Raw genomic sequence first — 19292 nt, 5'->3', positions numbered from 1 at the left:
ATAAACCAGGAAGCAGCAGTGACAGGACCAAATCCAAGCCACCAGTCCATCAGGAACATTTGTGTCGCCATAAAGCTAGCAAAAGATTTTTCATCATCTAGAGGGCAATAAAAACATGATCAAAACAATGTTCTAGGAGACAATGAAAAGAACTTTCCCTGACCATGAATTGAAACACGGCCATAATGATGAGAGCACCTAATCTTGATTCACAAGAACATCAGGAAACTTTCTACCTCTGTGAAGCCAGCAAGAGGTCTTTGACAATCAATACATGGAAGGCATTAAAGACGAGAACAAAACAACAGGGCAGGTGTAAAGGAAAAGAACTATCCCTCATTGAGAAATGAACACAGGTTGTCGAATCATGACATCGGGGACCTTTGTGTTTCTGTAAAACTAGCAAGCGGTCTTTCACAATCAATTCCTAGAGGGATTTAAGGACATGATCAAAACAATTTCCTATGTGACAGTGACGGTGACAACGCTGAATACTGACCACTAGACCATTAGGGATGTTAATGACTTTGTCATAATAGGGAGAGATTTTTGATGGTCAATAGCTATACACATTTAATGGCATTATGAAAAGATAATGAACGGGACTTTCCCTGACCGGGATTCGAACCTGGACCTCAGCTGTGAAAGCGCAGAATCCTGACCACTAGACCATCAGCGATTTTGATGTTTTTCTAACACTAGAGACAAATTTGGTGATCAATACCTACAACGATTACATGACATAAAGAAGGGGGAAGGTGAAAATGTAATGGAATGTTCCCTGACCGGGAATCGAACCCAGGCCGCAGCGGTGAAAGCACCGAATCCTGACCACTAGACCATCAGTGATGTTAATGGCTTTGTCATAATAGGGAGAGATTTTAGATGATCAATAGGTATAGGCATTTAATGGCATTATGAAAAAGACAATGAACGGGTCTTTCCCTGACCGGGTATCGCACCCAGGCAGGAGCTTTGAAAGCGCTGAATCCTAACCATGAGACCATCAGGGATCTTGATATCTTTTTAAAAATGGAGAGAACTTAGATGATCAATACCTACAAGGATAAACACATGATCTAAAGAAGTGGGCAGGTGAAAATGTAAGAGAAAGTTCCCTGACCGAGAATCGAACCCAGGCCGCGGCGGTAAAAGCGCCCAATACTGACCACTAGACCATCAAGGATGTTAACGGCTTTGTCGTAATAGGGAGAGATTTTAGATGATCAATTGCTATACACATTAAATGACATTATGAAAAAGACAATGAACAAGTCTTTCCCTGAGCAGGTATCGAACCAAGGCAGCAGCTGTGAAAGCGCTGAATCCTGACCACGAGACCATCAGGGATCTTGATGTCATTTTAAAAATGGAGAGAACTTAAATGATCAATACCTACAAGGATAAACACATGAGCTAAAGATGTGGGCAGGTGAAAATGTAAGAGAAAGTTCCCTGACCGAGAATCAAACCCAGGCCACGGTGAGAAGAGCACCGAATACTGACCACTAGACCATCCGGGATGTTAATGGCTTTGTTGTCATATGGAGATATTTTAGATGGTCAATAGCTATACACATTAAATGGCATTATGGAAATGACAATGAACGAGTCTTTACCTGACCAGGTATCGAACCCAGGCAGCAGCTGTGAAAGCGCTGAATCCTAACCACGAGACCATCAGGGATCTTGATGTCTTTTTAAAAATGGAGACAACTTAGATGATCAATACCTACAAGGATAAACACATGATCTAAAGAAGGGGGCAGGTGAAAATGTAAGAGATAGTTCCCTGACCGGGAATCGAACACGGGCCGCAGCGGTGAGAGCACAGAATCCTGACCACTAGACCATAGGGGATGTTAATGACTTTCTCATAATAGGGAGAGATTTTAGATGGTCAATAGCTATACGCATTAAATGGCATTATGAAAAAGTCAATGAACGAGTGTTTCCATGACCAGGTATCGAACCCTGTCAGCAACTGTGAAAGGGCCAAATACTAACAAATAGACCATCAGCGATTTTGATGTTTTTGTAACAATAGAGACAAACTAGTAGATCAATACCTACAAGGATTAACACATGTCATGAAGAAGGGGGAAGGTGAAAATGTAACGGAAAGTTCCCTGACCGGGACTCGAACCTAGGCCTCGGTGGTGAGAGCGCTGAATCCTAACCACTAGACCATCAGGGACCTTAATGGCTTTGTAATAATAGGGGAAGATTTTAGATTATCAATAGCTGTACGAATTTAATGGCATTATGAAAAAGACAATGAACGGGTCTTTCCCTGACCAGGTATCGAACCCTGGCAGCAACTGTGAAAGGGCCGAATCCTAACAAATAGACCATCAGCGATTTTGATGTTTTAGTAACAATAGAGACAAACTAGGTGATCAATACCTACAAGGATTAACCCATGACATAAAGAAGGGGGAAGGTGAAAATGTAATGGAAATTTCCCCGACCGGGAATCGAACCCATGCCGCAGCGGTAAAAGCGCTGAATCCAGACCACTAGACCATCAGGGATTTTGATGTCATTTTAACTATAGAGAGAACTTAGATTATCAATACCTACAAGGCTTAACATGAGCTACAGAAGGGGGAAAGTGAAAATGTAATGGAAAGTTCCCTGACCGGGAATCGAACCCATGTAGCAGCTTTGAAAGGGCCGAATCCTGACCACGAGACCATCAGGGATCTTGAAGTCTTTTTAACAATGGAAAGAACTTAGATGATCAATACCAACAAGGATAAATGCAAGATTTAAAGAAGGGGGAAGGTGAAAATGTAAGAGAATGTTCCCTGACCGGGAATCGAACCCGGGCCGCGGCGGTGAGAGCGCCGAATCCTGACCACTAGACCATCAGGGATCTTAATGGCTTTGTAATAATAGGGGGAGATTTTTGATTATCAATAGCTGTACGAATTTAATGGCATTATGAAAAATACAATGAAAGGGTCTTTCCCTGACCGGGAATCGAACCCGGGCCGCTGCGGTGAGAGCGCCGAATCCTGACCACTAGACCATCAGAGATATTGATGTCTTTGTAACAATAGAGAGATCTTAGGTGATCAATACCTACAAGGCTTAACATGAGCTACAGAAAGGGGAAAGTGAAAATGTAATGGAAAGTTCCCTGACCGGGAATCTCACAGCGGTGAAAGAGCTGAATCCTGTCCACTAGACCATCAGGGCTTTTGGCATTTAACTATAGAGAGAACTTAGATGATCAATACCTACAAGGATAAACACATGATCTAAAGAAGGGGCAGGTGAAAATGTAAGAGAAAGTTCCTGACCGGAATCGAACCTGCCGCAGTGAGGCGAATTCAACCACTAGACCATCAGGGATGCTAATGGCTTTGTAATAATAGGGAGAGATTTTAGATGGTCAATAGCTATAGACATTTAATGGCATTATGAAAAAGACAATGACAGGTCTTTCCCTGACCGGATCGAACACAGGTAGCAGCTATGAAAGGGCGAATCCTGACCACGAGACCATCAGGGATCTTGAAGTTTTTAACAATGGAAAGAACTTAGATGATCAATACCAACAAGGATAAATCAAGAAGAAGGGGAAGGTGAAAATGTAAGAGAATGTTCCCTGACCGAATCGAACCGGCCTCGGTGAGGCGCGAATCCTGACCACTAGACCATCAGGGATCTTAATGGCTTTGTAGATTTAGAATATCAATAGCTGTACGAATTTAATGGCATTATGAAAAATACAATGAAAGGGTCTTTCCCTGACCGGGAATCGAACCCGGGCCGCTGCGGTGAGAGCGCCGAATCCTGACCACTAGACCATCAGAGATATTGATGTCTTTGTAACAATAGAGAGATCTTAGGTGATCAATACCTACAAGGCTTAACATGAGCTAAAGGGAAAGTGAAAATGTAAGCGAATGTTCCCTGACCGGGAATCGAACCCAGGCCGCAGCGGTGAAAGAGCTGAATCCTGTCCACTAGACCATCAGGGCTTTTGACGTAATTTTAACTATAGAGAGAACTTAGATGATCAATACCTACAAGGATAAACACATGATCTAAAGAAGGGGGCAGGTGAAAATGTGAAAGTTCCGACCGAATCGAACCCTGGCACAGCGGTGAGCGCAATTCTGACCACTAGACCATCAGGGCTAATGGCTTTGTAATAATAGGGAGAGATTTTAGATGGTCAATATAGACATTTAATGGCATTATGAAAAGACAATGAACAGGTCTTTCCCTGACCGATCGAACACAGGTAGCAGTGAAAGGGCCGAATCCTGACCACGACCATCAGGGATCTTGAAGTTTTTAACAATGGAAAGAACTTAGATGATCAATACCAACAAGGATAAATGCAAGATCTAAAGAAGGGGAAGGTGAAAATGTAGAGAATGTTCCCTGACCGGGAATCGAACCCAGGCCGCTGCGGTGAGAGCGCCGAATCCTGACCACTAGACCATCAGGGATCTTGATGTTTTGTAACAATAGAGATCTTAGGTGATCAATACCTACAAGGCTTAACATGATCAAAAAGTGAAAATGTAATGGAAAGTTCCCTGACCGAATCGAACCCAGGTAGCAGCTTTGAAAGGGCGAATCCTGACCACTAGACCATCAGGGATCTTAAGTTTTTAACAATGGAAAGAACTTAGATGATCAATACCAACAAGGATAAATGCAAGATCTAAAGAAGGGAAGTTGAAAATGTAAGAGAATGTTCCCTGACCGAATCGAACCGGGCGGTGAGAGCGCTGAATCCTGACCACTAGACCATCAGGGATCTTATTGCTTTGTAATAATAGAGGGAGATTTTAGAATATCAATACCTGTACAGATTTAATGGCATTATCAAAAAAGACAATGAACTGGTCTTTCCCTGACCGAATCGAACCCAACTGGTGAGCGCGAATCCTGACCACTAGACCAGAGATACTGATGTCTTTGTATAATAGAGAGATCTTAGATGATCAATACCTACAAGGCTTAACATGAGCTACAGAAAGGGAAAGTGAAAATGTAATGGAAAGTTCCCTGACCGGAATCGAACCCAGGTCAGCGGTGAAAGAGCTGAATCCTGTCCACTAGACCATCAGGGATTTTGGCGTAATTTTAACTATAGAGAGGCTTAGATGATCAATACCTACAAGGATAAACACATGATCTAAAGAAGGGGCAGGTGAAAATGTAAGAGAAAGTTCCTGACCGAATCGAACCCTGGCCCGCAGCGGTGAGAGCGAATTCTGACCACTAGACCATCAGGGATGCCAATGGCTTTGTAATAATAGGGAGAGATTTTAGATGGTCAATAGCTATAGACATTTAATGGCATTATGAAAAAGACAATGAACGGGTCTTTCCCTGACCGGGTATCGAACACAGGTAGCTATGAAAGGGCGAATCCTGACCACAGACCATCAGGGATCTTGAAGTCTTTTAACAATGGAAAGAACTTAGATGATCAATACCAACAAGGATAAATGCAAGATTTAAAGAAGGGAAGGTGAAAATGTAGAGAATGTTCCCTGACCGAGTCGAACCAGACGCGGTGAAGCGCGAATCCTGACCACTAGACCATCAGGGATCTTAATGGCTTTGTAATAATAGGGAGATTTTAGATTATCAATAGCTATAAATTTAATGGCATTATGAAAAAGACAATGAGTCTTTCCTGACCAGGTATCGAACCCTGGCAGCAACTGTGAAAGGGCGAATCCTAACAAATAGACCATTAGCGATTTTGATGTTTTGTAACAATAGAGACAAACTAGGTGATCAATACCTCAAGGATTAACACATGACATAAAGAAGGGGCAGGTGAAAATGTAATGGAAATTTCCCTGACCGAATCGAACCCAGGCACTTGGCGGTAAGCGAAATCCTGACCACTAGACCATCAGGATTTTGATGTCATTTAACTATAGAGAGAACTTAGATGATCAATACCTACAAGGATAAACATGATCTAAAGAAGGGAAGGTGAAAATGTAAGAGAAAGTTCCCTGACCGGGATTGAACCGGGCGATCCTGACCACTAGACCATCAGAGATATTGATGTATTTGTAACAATAGAGATCTTAGGTGATCAATACCTACAAGGCTTAACATGAGCTACAGAAAGGGAAAGTGAAAATGTAATGGAAAGTTCCCTGACCAGAATCGAACCCAGGCTGCAGCGGTGAAAGAGCTGAATCCTGTCCACTAGACCATCAGGGATTTTGTAATTTAACTATAGAGAGAACTTAGATGATCAATACCTACAAGGATATACACATGATATAAAGAAGGGGTGAAAATGTAAGAGAAAATTCCTGACCGAATCGAACCCTGGCCAGCGGTGAGCGCCAATCCTGACCACTAGACCATCAGGGATCTTAATGGTTTATAATAGAGAGATTCTTAGATGGTCAATAGCTATAGACATTTAATGGCATTATGAAAAAGACAATGAACGGTTCTTTCCCTGACCGGGTCGAACAGGTAGCAGCTATGATAGCGAATCCTGACCACTAGACCATCAGGGATCTTTGTTTTTTAACAATGGAAAGAACTTAGATGATCAATACCAACAAGGATAAATCAAGATCTAAAGAAGGAAGGTGAAAATGTAAGAATGTTCCCTGACCGAGTCGAACCGACCGGCGGTGAGAGCGCCGAATCCTGACCACTAGACCATCAGGGATCTTAATGGCTTTGTAATAATAGGGAGATTTTAGATTATCAATACCTAGAATTTAATGGCATTATGAAAAAGACAATGAAGGTCTTTCCTGACCAGGAATCGAACCCTGGCAGCAACTGTGAAAGGGCGAATCCTAACAAATAGACCATTAGCGATTTTGATGTTTGTAATAGAGACAAACTAGGTGATCAATACCTACAAGGATTAACACATGACATAAAGAAGGGGGCAGGTAATGTAATGGAAATTTCCCAGACCGGAATCGAACCCAGGCAGCGGTAAAAGCGCTAAATCCTGACCACTAGACCATCAGGGATTTTGATGTCATTTAACTATAGAGAACTTAGATGATCAATACCTACAAGGATAAACACATCTAAAAAGAGGGGAAGGTGAAAATGTGAAAGTTCCCTGACCGGGATTCGAACCCAGCATGGCGAATCCTGACCACTAGACCATCAGATATTGATGTCTTTGTAACAATAGAGATCTTAGGTGATCAATATCTACAAGGCTTAACATGAGCTACAGAAGGTGAAAGTTAAAATGTAATGGAAAGTTCCTGACCGAATCGAACCCAGGCAGCGGTGAAAGAGCTGAATCCTGTCCACTAGACCATCAGGGATTTTGACTTAATTTTAACTATAGAGAGAACTTAGATGATCAATACCTACAAGGATAAACACATGATCTAAAGAAGGGGGCAGGTGAAAATGTAAGAGAAAGTTCTGTGACCGGGAATCGAACCCTGGCATGCGGTGAGCGCCCAATTCACCACTAGACCATCAGGGATGCTAATGGCTTTGTAATAATAGGGAAGATTTTAGATGGTCAATAGCTATAGACATTTAATGGCATTATGAAAAGACAATGAACGGTCTTTCCCTGACCAATTTCGAACACAGGTAGCAGCTATGAAAGGGCCGAATCCTGACCACGAGACCATCAGGGATCTTGAAGTTTTTTTAACAATGGAAAGAACTTAGATGATCAATACCAACAAGGATAAATGCAAGATCTAAAGAAGGGGGAAGGTGAAATGAAAAGTTCCTGACCGAATCGAACCCAGGCTGGTGAGAGCGCCGAATCCTGACCACTAGACCATCAGGGATGTTAATGGCTTTGTAATAATAGGGGGAGATTTTAGATTATCAATAGCTGTACGAATTTAATGGCATTATGAAAAAGACAATGAACGGGTCTTTCCCTGACCAGGTATCGAACCCTGGCAGCAACTGTGAAAGGGCCGAATCCTAACAAATAGACCATCAGCGATTTTGATGTTTTAGTAACAATAGAGACAAACTAGGTGATCAATACCTACAAGGATTAACACATGATCTAAAGAAGGGGGAAGGTGAAAATGTAAGAGAAAGTTCCCTGACCCGGAATCGAACCCGGGCCGCGGCGGTGAGAGCGCCGAATCCTGACCACTAGACCATCAGGGATATTGATGTCTTTGTAACAATAGAGAGATCTTAGGTGATCAATACCTACAAGGCTTAACATGAGCTACAGAAGGGGGAAAGTGAAAATGTAATGGAAAGTTCCCTGACCGGGAATCGAACCCAGGTAGCAGCTTTGAAAGGGCCGAATCCTGACCACGAGACCATCAGGGATCTTGAAGTCTTTTTAACAATGGAAAGAACTTAGATGATCAATAACAACAAGGATAAATGCAAGATCTAAAGAAGGGGGAAGGTGAAAATGTAAGAGAATGTTCCCTGACCGGGAATCGAACCCGGGCCACGGCGGTGAGAGCGCCGAATCCTGACCACTAGACCATCAGGGATCTTATTGGCTTTATAATAATAGAGAGATCTTAGGTGATCAATACCTACAAGGCTTAACATGTGCTACAGAAAGGGGAAAGTGAAAATGTAATGGAAAGTTCCCTGACCGGGAATCGAACCCAGGTCGCAGCGTTGAAAGAGCTGAATCCTGTCCACTAGACCATCAGGGATTTTGACGTAATTTTAACTATAGAGAGAACTTAGATGATCAATACCTACAAGGATAAACACATGATCTAAAGAAGGGGGCAGGTGAAAATGTAAGAGAAAGTTCCGTGACCGGGAATCGAACCCTGGCCGCAGCGGTGAGAGCGCCGAATTCTGACCACTAGACCATCAGGGATGCCAATGGCTTTGTAATAATAGGGAGAGATTTTAGATGGTCAATAGCTATAGACATTTAATGGCATTATGAAAAAGACAATGAACGGGTCTTTCCCTGACCGGGTATCGAACACAGGTAGCAGCTATGAAAGGGCCGAATCCTGACCACGAGACCATCAGGGATCTTGAAGTCTTTTTAACAATGGAAAGAACTTAGATGATCAATACCAACAAGGACAAATGCAAGATCTAAAGAAGGGGGAAGGTGAAAATGTAAGAGAATGTTCCCTGACCGGGAATCGAACCCGGGCCGCGGCGGTGAGAGCGCCGAATCCTGACCACTAGACCATCAGGGATCTTAATGGCATTGTAATAATAGGGGGAGATTTTAGATTATCAATAGCTGTACGAATTTAATGGCATTATGAAAAAGACAATGAACGGGTCTTTCCCTGACCAGGTATCGAACCCTGGCAGCAACTGTGAAAGGGCCGAATCCTAACAAATAGACCATCAGCGATTTTGTTGTTTTTGTAATAATAGAGACAAACTAGGTGATCAATACCTACAAGGATTAACACATGACATAAAGAAGGGCGCAGGTGAAAATGTAATGGAAATTTCCCTGACCGGGAATCGAACCCAGGCCGCAGCGGTGAAAGCGCTGAATCCTGACCACTAGACCATCAGGGATTTTGATGTCATTTTAACTATAGAGAGAACTTAGATGATCAATACCTACAAGGATAAACACATGATCTAAAGAAGGGGGAAGGTGAAAATGTAAGAGAAAGTTCCATGACCGGGAATCGAACCCGGGCCGCGGCGGTGAGAGCGCCAAATCCTGACCACTAGACCATCAGGGATAATGATGTCTTTGTAACAATAGAGAGATCTTAGGTGATCAATACCTACAAGGCTTAACATGAGCTACAGAAGGGGGAAAGTGAAAATGTAAGTGAAAGTTCCCTGACCAGGAATCGAACCCGGGCCACGGCGGTGAGAGCGCCGAATCCTGACCACTAGACCATCAGGGATCTTATTGGCTTTGTAATAATAGAGAGATCTTAGGTGATCAATACCTACAAGGCTTAACATGTGCTACAGAAAGGGGAAAGTGAAAATGTAATGGAAAGTTCCCTGACCGGGAATCGAACCCAGGTCGCAGCGGTGAAAGAGCTGAATCCTGTCCACTAGACCATCAGGGATTTTGACGTAATTTTAACTATAGAGAGAACTTAGATGATCAATACCTACAAGGATAAACACATGATCTAAAGAAGGGGGCAGGTGAAAATGTAAGAGAAAGTTCCGTGACCGGGAATCGAACCCTGGCCGCAGCGGTGAGAGCGCCGAATTCTGACCACTAGACCATCAGGGATGCCAATGGCTTTGTAATAATAGGGAGAGATTTTAGATGGTCAATAGCTATAGACATTTAATGGCATTATGAAAAAGACAATGAACGGGTCTTTCCCTGACCGGGTATCGAACACAGGTAGCAGCTATGAAAGGGCCGAATCCTGACCACGAGACCATCAGGGATCTTGAAGTCTTTTTAACAATGGAAAGAACTTAGATGATCAATACCAACAAGGATAAATGCAAGATCTAAAGAAGGGGGAAGGTGAAAATGTAAGAGAATGTTCCCTGACCGGGAATCGAACCCGGGCCGCGGCGGTGAGAGCGCCGAATCCTGACCACTAGACCATCAGGGATCTTAATGGCTTTGTAATAATAGGGGGAGATTTTAGATTATCAATAGCTGTACGAATTTAATGGCATTATGAAAAAGACAATGAACGGGTCTTTCCCTGACCAGGTATCGAACCCTGGCAGCAACTGTGAAAGGGCCGAATCCTAACAAATAGACCATCAGCGATTTTGTTGTTTTTGTAATAATAGAGACAAACTAGGTGATCAATACCTACAAGGATTAACACATGACATAAAGAAGGGCGCAGGTGAAAATGTAATGGAAATTTCCCTGACCGGGAATCGAACCCAGGCCGCAGCGGTGAAAGCGCTGAATCCTGACCACTAGACCATCAGGGATTTTGATGTCATTTTAACTATAGAGAGAACTTAGATGATCAATACCTACAAGGATAAACACATGATCTAAAGAAGGGGGAAGGTGAAAATGTAAGAGAAAGTTCCCTGACCGGGATTCGAACCCGGGCCGCGGCGAATCCTGACCACTAGACCATCAGGGATCTTATTGGCTTTGTAATAATAGAGAGATCTTAGGTGATCAATACCTACAAGGCTTAACATGTGCTACAGAAAGGGGAAAGTGAAAATGTAATGGAAAGTTCCCTGACCGGGAATCGAACCCAGGTCGCAGCGGTGAAAGAGCTGAATCCTGTCCACTAGACCATCAGGGATTTTGACGTAATTTTAACTATAGAGAGAACTTAGATGATCAATACCTACAAGGATAAACACATGATCTAAAGAAGGGGGCAGGTGAAAATGTAAGAGAAAGTTCCGTGACCGGGAATCGAACCCTGGCCGCAGCGGTGAGAGCGCCGAATTCTGACCACTAGACCATCAGGGATGCCAATGGCTTTGTAATAATAGGGAGAGATTTTAGATGGTCAATAGCTATAGACATTTAATGGCATTATGAAAAAGACAATGAACGGGTCTTTCCCTGACCGGGTATCGAACACAGGTAGCAGCTATGAAAGGGCCGAATCCTGACCACGAGACCATCAGGGATCTTGAAGTCTTTTTAACAATGGAAAGAACTTAGATGATCAATACCAACAAGGATAAATGCAAGATTTAAAGAAGGGGGAAGGTGAAAATGTAAGAGAATGTTCCCTGACCGGGAGTCGAACCCGGGCCGCGGCGGTGAGAGCGCCGAATCCTGACCACTAGACCATCAGGGATCTTAATGGCTTTGTAATAATAGGGGGAGATTTTAGATTATCAATAGCTGTACGAATTTAATGGCATTATGAAAAAGACAATGAACGGGTCTTTCCCTGACCAGGTATCGAACCCTGGCAGCAACTGTGAAAGGGCCGAATCCTAACAAATAGACCATTAGCGATTTTGATGTTTTTGTAACAATAGAGACAAACTAGGTGATCAATACCTACAAGGATTAACACATGACATAAAGAAGGGGGCAGGTGAAAATGTAATGGAAATTTCCCAGACCGGGAATCGAACCCAGGCCGCAGCGGTAAAAGCGCTAAATCCTGACCACTAGACCATCAGGGATTTTGATGTCATTTTAACTATAGAGAGAACTTAGATGATCAATACCTACAAGGATAAACACATGATCTAAAGAAGGGGGAAGGTGAAAATGTAAGAGAAAGTTCCCTGACCGGGATTCGAACCCGGGCCGCGGCGAATCCTGACCACTAGACCATCAGAGATATTGATGTCTTTGTAACAATAGAGAGATCTTAGGTGATCAATACCTACAAGGCTTAACATGAGCTACAGAAAGGGGAAAGTGAAAATGTAATGGAAAGTTCCCTGACCGGGAATCGAACCCAGGCCGCAGCGGTGAAAGAGCTGAATCCTGTCCACTAGACCATCAGGGATTTTGACGTAATTTTAACTATAGAGAGAACTTAGATGATCAATACCTACAAGGATATACACATGATATAAAGAAGGGGGCAGGTGAAAATGTAAGAGAAAATTCCGTGACCGGGAATCGAACCCTGGCCGCAGCGGTGAGAGCGCCGAATTCTGACCACTAGACCATCAGGGATGCTAATGGCTTTGTAATAATAGGGAGAGATTTTAGATGGTCAATAGCTATAGACATTTAATGGCATTATGAAAAAGACAATGAACGGTTCTTTCCCTGACCGGGTATCGAACACAGGTAGCAGCTATGATAGGGCCGAATCCTGACCACGAGACCATCAGGGATCTTTAAGTCTTTTTAACAATGGAAAGAACTTAGATGATCAATACCAACAAGGATAAATGCAAGATCTAAAGAAGGGGGAAGGTGAAAATGTAAGAGAATGTTCCCTGACCGGGAGTCGAACCAGACGGCCAAGTGGTGAGCGCCGAATCCTGACCACTAGACCATCAGGGATCTTAATGGCTTTGTAATAATAGGGGGAGATTTTAGATTATCAATAGCTGTACGAATTTAATGGCATTATGAAAAAGACAATGAACGGGTCTTTCCCTGACCAGGTATCGAACCCTGGCAGCAACTGTGAAAGGGCCGAATCCTAACAAATAGACCATTAGCGATTTTGATGTTTTTGTAACAATAGAGACAAACTAGGTGATCAATACCTACAAGGATTAACACATGACATAAAGAAGGGGGCAGGTGAAAATGTAATGGAAATTTCCCAGACCGGGAATCGAACCCAGGCCGCAGCGGTAAAAGCGCTAAATCCTGACCACTAGACCATCAGGGATTTTGATGTCATTTTAACTATAGAGAGAACTTAGATGATCAATACCTACAAGGATAAACACATGATCTAAAGAAGGGGGAAGGTGAAAATGTAAGAGAAAGTTCCATGACCGGGAATCGAACCCGGGCCGCGGCGGTGAGAGCGCCAAATCCTGACCACTAGACCATCAGGGATAATGATGTTTTTGTAACAATAGAGAGATCTTAGGTGATCAATACCTACAAGGCTTAACATGAGCTACAGAAGGGGGAAAGTGAAAATGTAAGTGAAAGTTCCCTGACCAGGAATTGAATCCCGGCCGCGGCTGTGAGAGCGCCGAATCCTGACCACTAGACCATCAGGGATATTGATGTCTTTGTAACAATAGAGAGATCTTAGGTGATCAATACCTACAAGGCTTAACATGAGCTACAGAAAGGGGAAAGTGAAAATGTTATGGAAAGTTCCCTGACCGGGAATCGAACCCTGGCCACAGCGGTGAGCGCGCCGAATCCTGACCACTAGACCATCAGGGATTTTGATGTTATTTTAACCATAGAGAGAACTTACATGATCAATACCTATAAGGATAAACACATGATCTAAATAAGGGGGCAGGTGAAAATGTAAGAGAATGTTCCCTGACCGGGAATCGAACCCTGGCCGCAGCGGTGAGAGCGCCGAATCCTGACCACTAGACCATCAGGGATATTGATGTCTTTGTAACAATAGAGAGATTTTGGTGATCAATACCTACAAGGCTTAACATGAGCTACAGAAGGGGGAAAGTGAAAATGTAATGGAAAGTTCCCTGACCGGGAATCGAACCCAGGTAGCAGCTTTGAAAGGGCCGAATCCTGACCACGAGACCATCAGGGATCTTGAAGTCTTTTTAACAATGGAAAGAACTTAGATGATCAATAACAACAAGGATAAATGCAAGATCTAAAGAAGGGGGAAGGTGAAAATGTAAGAGAATGTTCCCTGACCGGGAATCGAACCCGGGCCACGGCAGTGAGAGCGCCGAATCCTGACCACTAGACCATCAGGGATCTTATTGGCTTTGTAATAATAGAGAGATCTTAGGTGATCAATACCTACAAGGCTTAACATGTGCTACAGAAAGGGGAAAGTGAAAATGTAATGGAAAGTTCCCTGACCGGGAATCGAACCCAGGTCGCAGCGGTGAAAGAGCTGAATCCTGTCCACTAGACCATCAGGGATTTTGACGTAATTTTAACTATAGAGAGAACTTAGATGATCAATACCTACAAGGATAAACACATGATCTAAAGAAGGGGGCAGGTGAAAATGTAAGAGAAAGTTCCGTGACCGGGAATCGAACCCTGGCCAGCGGTGAGAGCGCCAATAATTCTGACCACTAGACCATCAGGGATGCCAATGGCTTTGTAATAATAGGGAGAGATTTTAGATGGTCAATAGCTATAGACATTTAATGGCATTATGAAAAAGACAATGAACGGGTCTTTCCCTGACCGGGTATCGAACACAGGTAGCAGCTATGAAAGGGCCGAATCCTGACCACGAGACCATCAGGGATCTTGAAGTCTTTTTAACAATGGAAAGAACTTAGATGATCAATACCAACAAGGATAAATGCAAGATCTAAAGAAGGGGGAAGGTGAAAATGTAAGAGAATGTTCCCTGACCGGGAATCGAACCAGACGCATGGCGGTGAGAGCGCCGAATCCTGACCACTAGACCATCAGGGATCTTAATGGCATTGTAATAATAGGGGGAGATTTTAGATTATCAATAGCTGTACGAATTTAATGGCATTATGAAAAAGACAATGAACGGGTCTTTCCCTGACCAGGTATCGAACCCTGGCAGCAACTGTGAAAGGGCCGAATCCTAACAAATAGACCATCAGCGATTTTGTTGTTTTTGTAATAATAGAGACAAACTAGGTGATCAATACCTACAAGGATTAACACATGACATAAAGAAGGGCGCAGGTGAAAATGTAATGGAAATTTCCCTGACCGGGAATCGAACCCAGGCCGCAGCGGTGAAAGCGCTGAATCCTGACCACTAGACCATCAGGGATTTTGATGTCATTTTAACTATAGAGAGAACTTAGATGATCAATACCTACAAGGATAAACACATGATCTAAAGAAGGGGGAAGGTGAAAATGTAAGAGAAAGTTCCATGACCGGGAATCGAACCCGGGCCGCGGCGGTGAGAGCGCCAAATCCTGACCACTAGACCATCAGGGATAATGATGTCTTTGTAACAATAGAGAGATCTTAGGTGATCAATACCTACAAGGCTTAACATGAGCTACAGAAGGGGGAAAGTGAAAATGTAAGTGAATGTTCCCTGACCGGGAATCGAACCCTGGCCGCAGCGGTGAGAGCGCCGAATCCTGACCACTAGACCATCAGGGATATTGATGTCTTTGTAACAATAGAGAGATCTTAGGTGTTCAATACCTACAAGGCTTAACATGAGCTACAGAAAGGGGAAAGTGAAAATGTTATGGAAAGTTCCCTGACCGGGAATCGAACCCTGGCCACAGCAGTGAGCGCGCCGAATCCTGACCACTAGACCATCAGGGATTTTGATGTTATTTTAACCATAGAGAGAAATTACATGATCAATACCTATAAGGATAAACATGATCTAAATAAGGGGGCTGGTGAAAATGTAAGAGAAAGTTCCTGACCGGGAATCGAACCCTGGCCGCAGCTGTGAGAGCGCCAAATTCTGACCACTAGACCATCAGGGATGCTAATGGCTTTGTAATAATAGGGAGAGATTTTAGATGGTCAATAGCTATAGACATTTAATGGCATTATGAAAAAGACAATGAACGGGTCTTTCCCTGACCGGGTATCGAACACAGGTAGCAGTTATGAAAGGGCCGAATCCTGAACACGAGACCATCAGGGATCTTGAAGTCTTTTTAACAATGGAAAGAACTTAGATGATCAATACCAACAAGGATAAATGCACGATCTAAAGAAGGGGGAAGGTGAAAATGTAAGAGAATGTTCCCTGACCGGGAATCGAACCCGGGCCACGGCGGTGAGAGCGCCGAATCCTCACCACTAGACCATCAGGGAATCTTAATGGCTTTGTAATAATAGGGGGAGCAACTGCGAAAGGGCCGAATCCTAACAAATAGACCATCAGCGATTTTGATGTTTTTGTAACAATAGAGACAAACTAGGTGATCAATACCTACAAGGATTAACACATGACATAAAGAAGGGGGCAGTTGAAAATGTAATGGAAATTTCTCTGACCGGGAATCGAACACAGGCTGCAGCGGTAAAAGCGTTGAATCCTGACCACTAGACCATCAGGGATTTCGATGTCATTTTAACTATAGAGAGAACTTAGATGATCAATACCTACAAGGATAAACATGATCTAAAGAAGGGGGAAGGTGAAAATGTAAGAGAAAGTTCCCTGACCGGGAATCGAACCCGGGCAGAGCGCCTAATCCTGACCACTAGACCGTCAGGGATATTGATGTCTTTGTAACAATAGAGAGATCTTAGGTGATCAATACCTACAAGGCTTAACATGAGCTACAGAAGGGTGAAAGTGAAAATGTAATGGAAAGTTCCCTGACCGGGAATCGAACCCAGGCCGCAGCGGTGAAAGCGCTGAATCCTGACCACTAGACCATCAGGGATTTTGATGTAATTTTAACTATAGAGAGAACTTAGTTGATCAATACCTACAAGGATAAACATGATCTAAAGAAGGGGGAAGGTGAAAATGTCAGAGAAAGTTCCCTGACCGAGAATCGAAACCGGGCCGCGACGGTGAGAGCACCGAATCCTGACCACTAGACCATCAGGGATGCTAATTGCTTTGTCATAATAGGGAGAGATTTTAGATGGTCAATAGCTATAGACATTTAATGGCATTATGAAAAAGACAATGAACGGGTCTTTCCCTGACCAGGTATCGAACCCAGGTATCAGCTTTGAAAGGGCCGAATCCTGACCACGAGACCATCAGGGAATTGAAGTCTTTTTAACAATGGAGAGAACTTAGATGATCAATACCTACAAGGATAAACATGATCTAAAGAAGGGGGAAGGGGAAAATGTCAGAGAAAGTTCCCTGACCGGGAATCGAAACCAGGCCGCGGCGGTGAGAGCGCCGAATCCTGACCACTAGACCATCAGATATTTTGCTGTCTTTGTAACAATAGACAGGAGTTAGATAATCAATACCTTCAAGGATTAAAATATATGATCAAAACAATGGGGCATGTGAAAATGTAATGGAAAGTTCCCTGACCGGGACTCGAACCTAGGCCTCGGTGGTGAGAGCGCTGAATCCTGACCACTAGACCATCAGGGATGTTAATCGCTTTGTAATAATAGGAGGAGATTTTAGATTGTCAATAGCTATACAAATTTAATGGCATTATGAAAAAGACAATAAATGGGACTTTCCCTGACTGGGATTCAAACCCCGGCCACAGCGGTGAAAGCGCCAAATCCTGACCACTAGACCATCAGGGATATTGATGTCTTTATAACAATAGAGAGATCTTAGGTGATCAGTACCTACAAGGCTTAACATGAGCTACAGAAGGGGGAAAGTGAAAATGTTATGGAAAGTTCCTTGACCGGGAATTGAAGCCGGGCCATGGCGGTGAGACCTTTAAAGTCCCTAATCCTGAACTCTAGGCAATCAGGGACTTTTCTGTATTTGTGATCGTAGCAAAAGTTCTTTGTCAATTAATACCTAGAGTGCTTTAAAGACATGATCAAAACAATGGAGCAGGTAGGGAAGGTAGGGAACTTTCCCTGACTGCAGTGGTGAGAGCATTGAAACCTTACCACTAGACCATCAGGACGTTTTGTGTCTCTAAGTAGCCTGCAAGAGGTCTTTGATGATCAATACCTAGACTGCTTTAAAGACATGATCAAATCAACGTCCTAGGTGAAAATCACCAGGAATTTCCATCCATCCATCTTCTGTTCACCCTTGTGCCTAATGGGGTTGGGAGGGTTGCTGGTGCCTATCCCCAGCTACGTTCCGGGTGAGAGGCGCGGTACACCCTATACAGGTCGCCAGTCTGTTGCAGGGCAACACAGAGACATACACGACACACAATCATACACACACACGCACACGCACACACCCACGCACGCACACGCACACACTCACGCACACACACACGCACACACACACGCACACACACCTACGCACACACACACACACCTACGCACACACACCTACGCACACGCACACACACCTACGCACACGCACACACACCTACGCACACGCACACACTTAGAGAGAATTTAGAGAGACCAATTAACCTGATAGTCATGTTATTGGACTGTGGGAGGAAGCCGGAGAACCTGGAGAGAACCCACACTTGCACAGGGAGAACATGCAAACTCTATGCAGAAAGACCCCGGGGCGGGAATCGAACCCAGGACCTTCTTGCTGCAAGGCAACAGTGCTACCAACTGTGCCACTGTGCAGTCCTACCAGGACTTTCCCTGAACAGGTATTGAACATGATCAAAACAACATGGCAGGTGAAAAGGAACGGAACATTCCCTGTCAGGGAATGTCCCGTCTTCTAGACCTCAGAGTATGAAAATCATAAATATCCGCTTTTGTAGCCTTGTGATTGATTACCTCTCTAGTGGATTAGTGGTCAAGCACATTTTTTTGCACAGCTACAGTCCCCCATGTCCTGTGCACTGCACGCTTTTATCAGAGGTGAACTAGTACTCAGTGGTCTGAAGATGATGTAATTACTTTTACTGAAAAACACAATTATACACAATGACATTGATTTATATTCTCATTTAAGTTTGACATTTCAATGAAATTGTGAAGTTTACCATGCTTTAAGTGTTGATCAAGTAATTGATGCTGAAACAGTAGGGTGGATAACTTTGAGTTAGCTCTATAAAGACACAGTATGTAGCCTGCTTTGGTGTTGGTCAATGTTGTCTGTTTAATGTCAAAGTTGAAGAAACAGTTTGAGGTATGAGGCAGATCTGAAATGTTGTTTCCTGACTGCATTTCTTTGAGTTAAATTTATGTTTTGAGAAATAAAATTCAGACATGCTACTAAAATGCAATG

General features: G+C 43.5%; 31 non-coding genes across 31 annotated transcripts; all 31 read right to left on the bottom strand.

Moving 5' to 3' along the window:
* Positions 1-777: 777 nt before the first annotated feature.
* Positions 778-849, bottom strand: trnae-uuc. The gene has a single exon. It is a non-coding gene; the product is annotated as a tRNA-Glu (tRNA).
* Positions 850-2462: 1613 nt separating this feature from the next.
* trnak-uuu lies at positions 2463-2534 on the bottom strand. Its single transcript has one exon. It is a non-coding gene; the product is annotated as a tRNA-Lys (tRNA).
* A 272-nt stretch (positions 2535-2806) lies between these two features.
* Positions 2807-2878, bottom strand: trnae-cuc. Its single transcript has one exon. It is a non-coding gene; the product is annotated as a tRNA-Glu (tRNA).
* Positions 2879-2970: 92 nt separating this feature from the next.
* trnae-cuc lies at positions 2971-3042 on the bottom strand. Its single transcript has one exon. It is a non-coding gene; the product is annotated as a tRNA-Glu (tRNA).
* Positions 3043-3754: 712 nt separating this feature from the next.
* trnae-cuc lies at positions 3755-3826 on the bottom strand. The gene has a single exon. It is a non-coding gene; the product is annotated as a tRNA-Glu (tRNA).
* A 571-nt stretch (positions 3827-4397) lies between these two features.
* On the bottom strand, positions 4398-4469 carry trnae-cuc. Its single transcript has one exon. It is a non-coding gene; the product is annotated as a tRNA-Glu (tRNA).
* Positions 4470-8058: 3589 nt separating this feature from the next.
* trnae-cuc lies at positions 8059-8130 on the bottom strand. Its single transcript has one exon. It is a non-coding gene; the product is annotated as a tRNA-Glu (tRNA).
* A 272-nt stretch (positions 8131-8402) lies between these two features.
* Positions 8403-8474, bottom strand: trnae-cuc. The gene has a single exon. It is a non-coding gene; the product is annotated as a tRNA-Glu (tRNA).
* Positions 8475-8573: 99 nt separating this feature from the next.
* trnae-uuc lies at positions 8574-8645 on the bottom strand. Its single transcript has one exon. It is a non-coding gene; the product is annotated as a tRNA-Glu (tRNA).
* Positions 8646-9083: 438 nt separating this feature from the next.
* Positions 9084-9155, bottom strand: trnae-cuc. Its single transcript has one exon. It is a non-coding gene; the product is annotated as a tRNA-Glu (tRNA).
* A 265-nt stretch (positions 9156-9420) lies between these two features.
* Positions 9421-9492, bottom strand: trnae-uuc. The gene has a single exon. It is a non-coding gene; the product is annotated as a tRNA-Glu (tRNA).
* Positions 9493-9593: 101 nt separating this feature from the next.
* trnae-cuc lies at positions 9594-9665 on the bottom strand. Its single transcript has one exon. It is a non-coding gene; the product is annotated as a tRNA-Glu (tRNA).
* Positions 9666-9764: 99 nt separating this feature from the next.
* trnae-cuc lies at positions 9765-9836 on the bottom strand. The gene has a single exon. It is a non-coding gene; the product is annotated as a tRNA-Glu (tRNA).
* A 99-nt stretch (positions 9837-9935) lies between these two features.
* trnae-uuc lies at positions 9936-10007 on the bottom strand. The gene has a single exon. It is a non-coding gene; the product is annotated as a tRNA-Glu (tRNA).
* Positions 10008-10445: 438 nt separating this feature from the next.
* On the bottom strand, positions 10446-10517 carry trnae-cuc. Its single transcript has one exon. It is a non-coding gene; the product is annotated as a tRNA-Glu (tRNA).
* A 265-nt stretch (positions 10518-10782) lies between these two features.
* trnae-uuc lies at positions 10783-10854 on the bottom strand. Its single transcript has one exon. It is a non-coding gene; the product is annotated as a tRNA-Glu (tRNA).
* A 260-nt stretch (positions 10855-11114) lies between these two features.
* Positions 11115-11186, bottom strand: trnae-uuc. The gene has a single exon. It is a non-coding gene; the product is annotated as a tRNA-Glu (tRNA).
* A 438-nt stretch (positions 11187-11624) lies between these two features.
* trnae-cuc lies at positions 11625-11696 on the bottom strand. Its single transcript has one exon. It is a non-coding gene; the product is annotated as a tRNA-Glu (tRNA).
* Positions 11697-11961: 265 nt separating this feature from the next.
* On the bottom strand, positions 11962-12033 carry trnak-uuu. Its single transcript has one exon. It is a non-coding gene; the product is annotated as a tRNA-Lys (tRNA).
* A 260-nt stretch (positions 12034-12293) lies between these two features.
* On the bottom strand, positions 12294-12365 carry trnae-uuc. The gene has a single exon. It is a non-coding gene; the product is annotated as a tRNA-Glu (tRNA).
* Positions 12366-13139: 774 nt separating this feature from the next.
* trnak-uuu lies at positions 13140-13211 on the bottom strand. The gene has a single exon. It is a non-coding gene; the product is annotated as a tRNA-Lys (tRNA).
* Positions 13212-13312: 101 nt separating this feature from the next.
* trnae-cuc lies at positions 13313-13384 on the bottom strand. The gene has a single exon. It is a non-coding gene; the product is annotated as a tRNA-Glu (tRNA).
* A 270-nt stretch (positions 13385-13654) lies between these two features.
* On the bottom strand, positions 13655-13726 carry trnae-cuc. Its single transcript has one exon. It is a non-coding gene; the product is annotated as a tRNA-Glu (tRNA).
* A 101-nt stretch (positions 13727-13827) lies between these two features.
* On the bottom strand, positions 13828-13899 carry trnae-cuc. The gene has a single exon. It is a non-coding gene; the product is annotated as a tRNA-Glu (tRNA).
* Positions 13900-14170: 271 nt separating this feature from the next.
* trnae-cuc lies at positions 14171-14242 on the bottom strand. The gene has a single exon. It is a non-coding gene; the product is annotated as a tRNA-Glu (tRNA).
* A 99-nt stretch (positions 14243-14341) lies between these two features.
* Positions 14342-14413, bottom strand: trnae-uuc. Its single transcript has one exon. It is a non-coding gene; the product is annotated as a tRNA-Glu (tRNA).
* A 775-nt stretch (positions 14414-15188) lies between these two features.
* On the bottom strand, positions 15189-15260 carry trnae-uuc. The gene has a single exon. It is a non-coding gene; the product is annotated as a tRNA-Glu (tRNA).
* Positions 15261-15361: 101 nt separating this feature from the next.
* On the bottom strand, positions 15362-15433 carry trnae-cuc. Its single transcript has one exon. It is a non-coding gene; the product is annotated as a tRNA-Glu (tRNA).
* Positions 15434-15532: 99 nt separating this feature from the next.
* Positions 15533-15604, bottom strand: trnae-cuc. The gene has a single exon. It is a non-coding gene; the product is annotated as a tRNA-Glu (tRNA).
* Positions 15605-16210: 606 nt separating this feature from the next.
* On the bottom strand, positions 16211-16282 carry trnae-cuc. Its single transcript has one exon. It is a non-coding gene; the product is annotated as a tRNA-Glu (tRNA).
* A 506-nt stretch (positions 16283-16788) lies between these two features.
* On the bottom strand, positions 16789-16860 carry trnae-uuc. The gene has a single exon. It is a non-coding gene; the product is annotated as a tRNA-Glu (tRNA).
* Positions 16861-19292: the final 2432 nt, after the last annotated feature.

The sequence above is a fragment of the Gambusia affinis genome, linkage group LG09, assembly GCF_019740435.1.
Source record: "Gambusia affinis linkage group LG09, SWU_Gaff_1.0, whole genome shotgun sequence".
NCBI classification, from domain to species: Eukaryota; Metazoa; Chordata; class Actinopteri; order Cyprinodontiformes; family Poeciliidae; genus Gambusia; species Gambusia affinis.
This window is presented reverse-complemented; position numbering and strand designations above follow the sequence as displayed.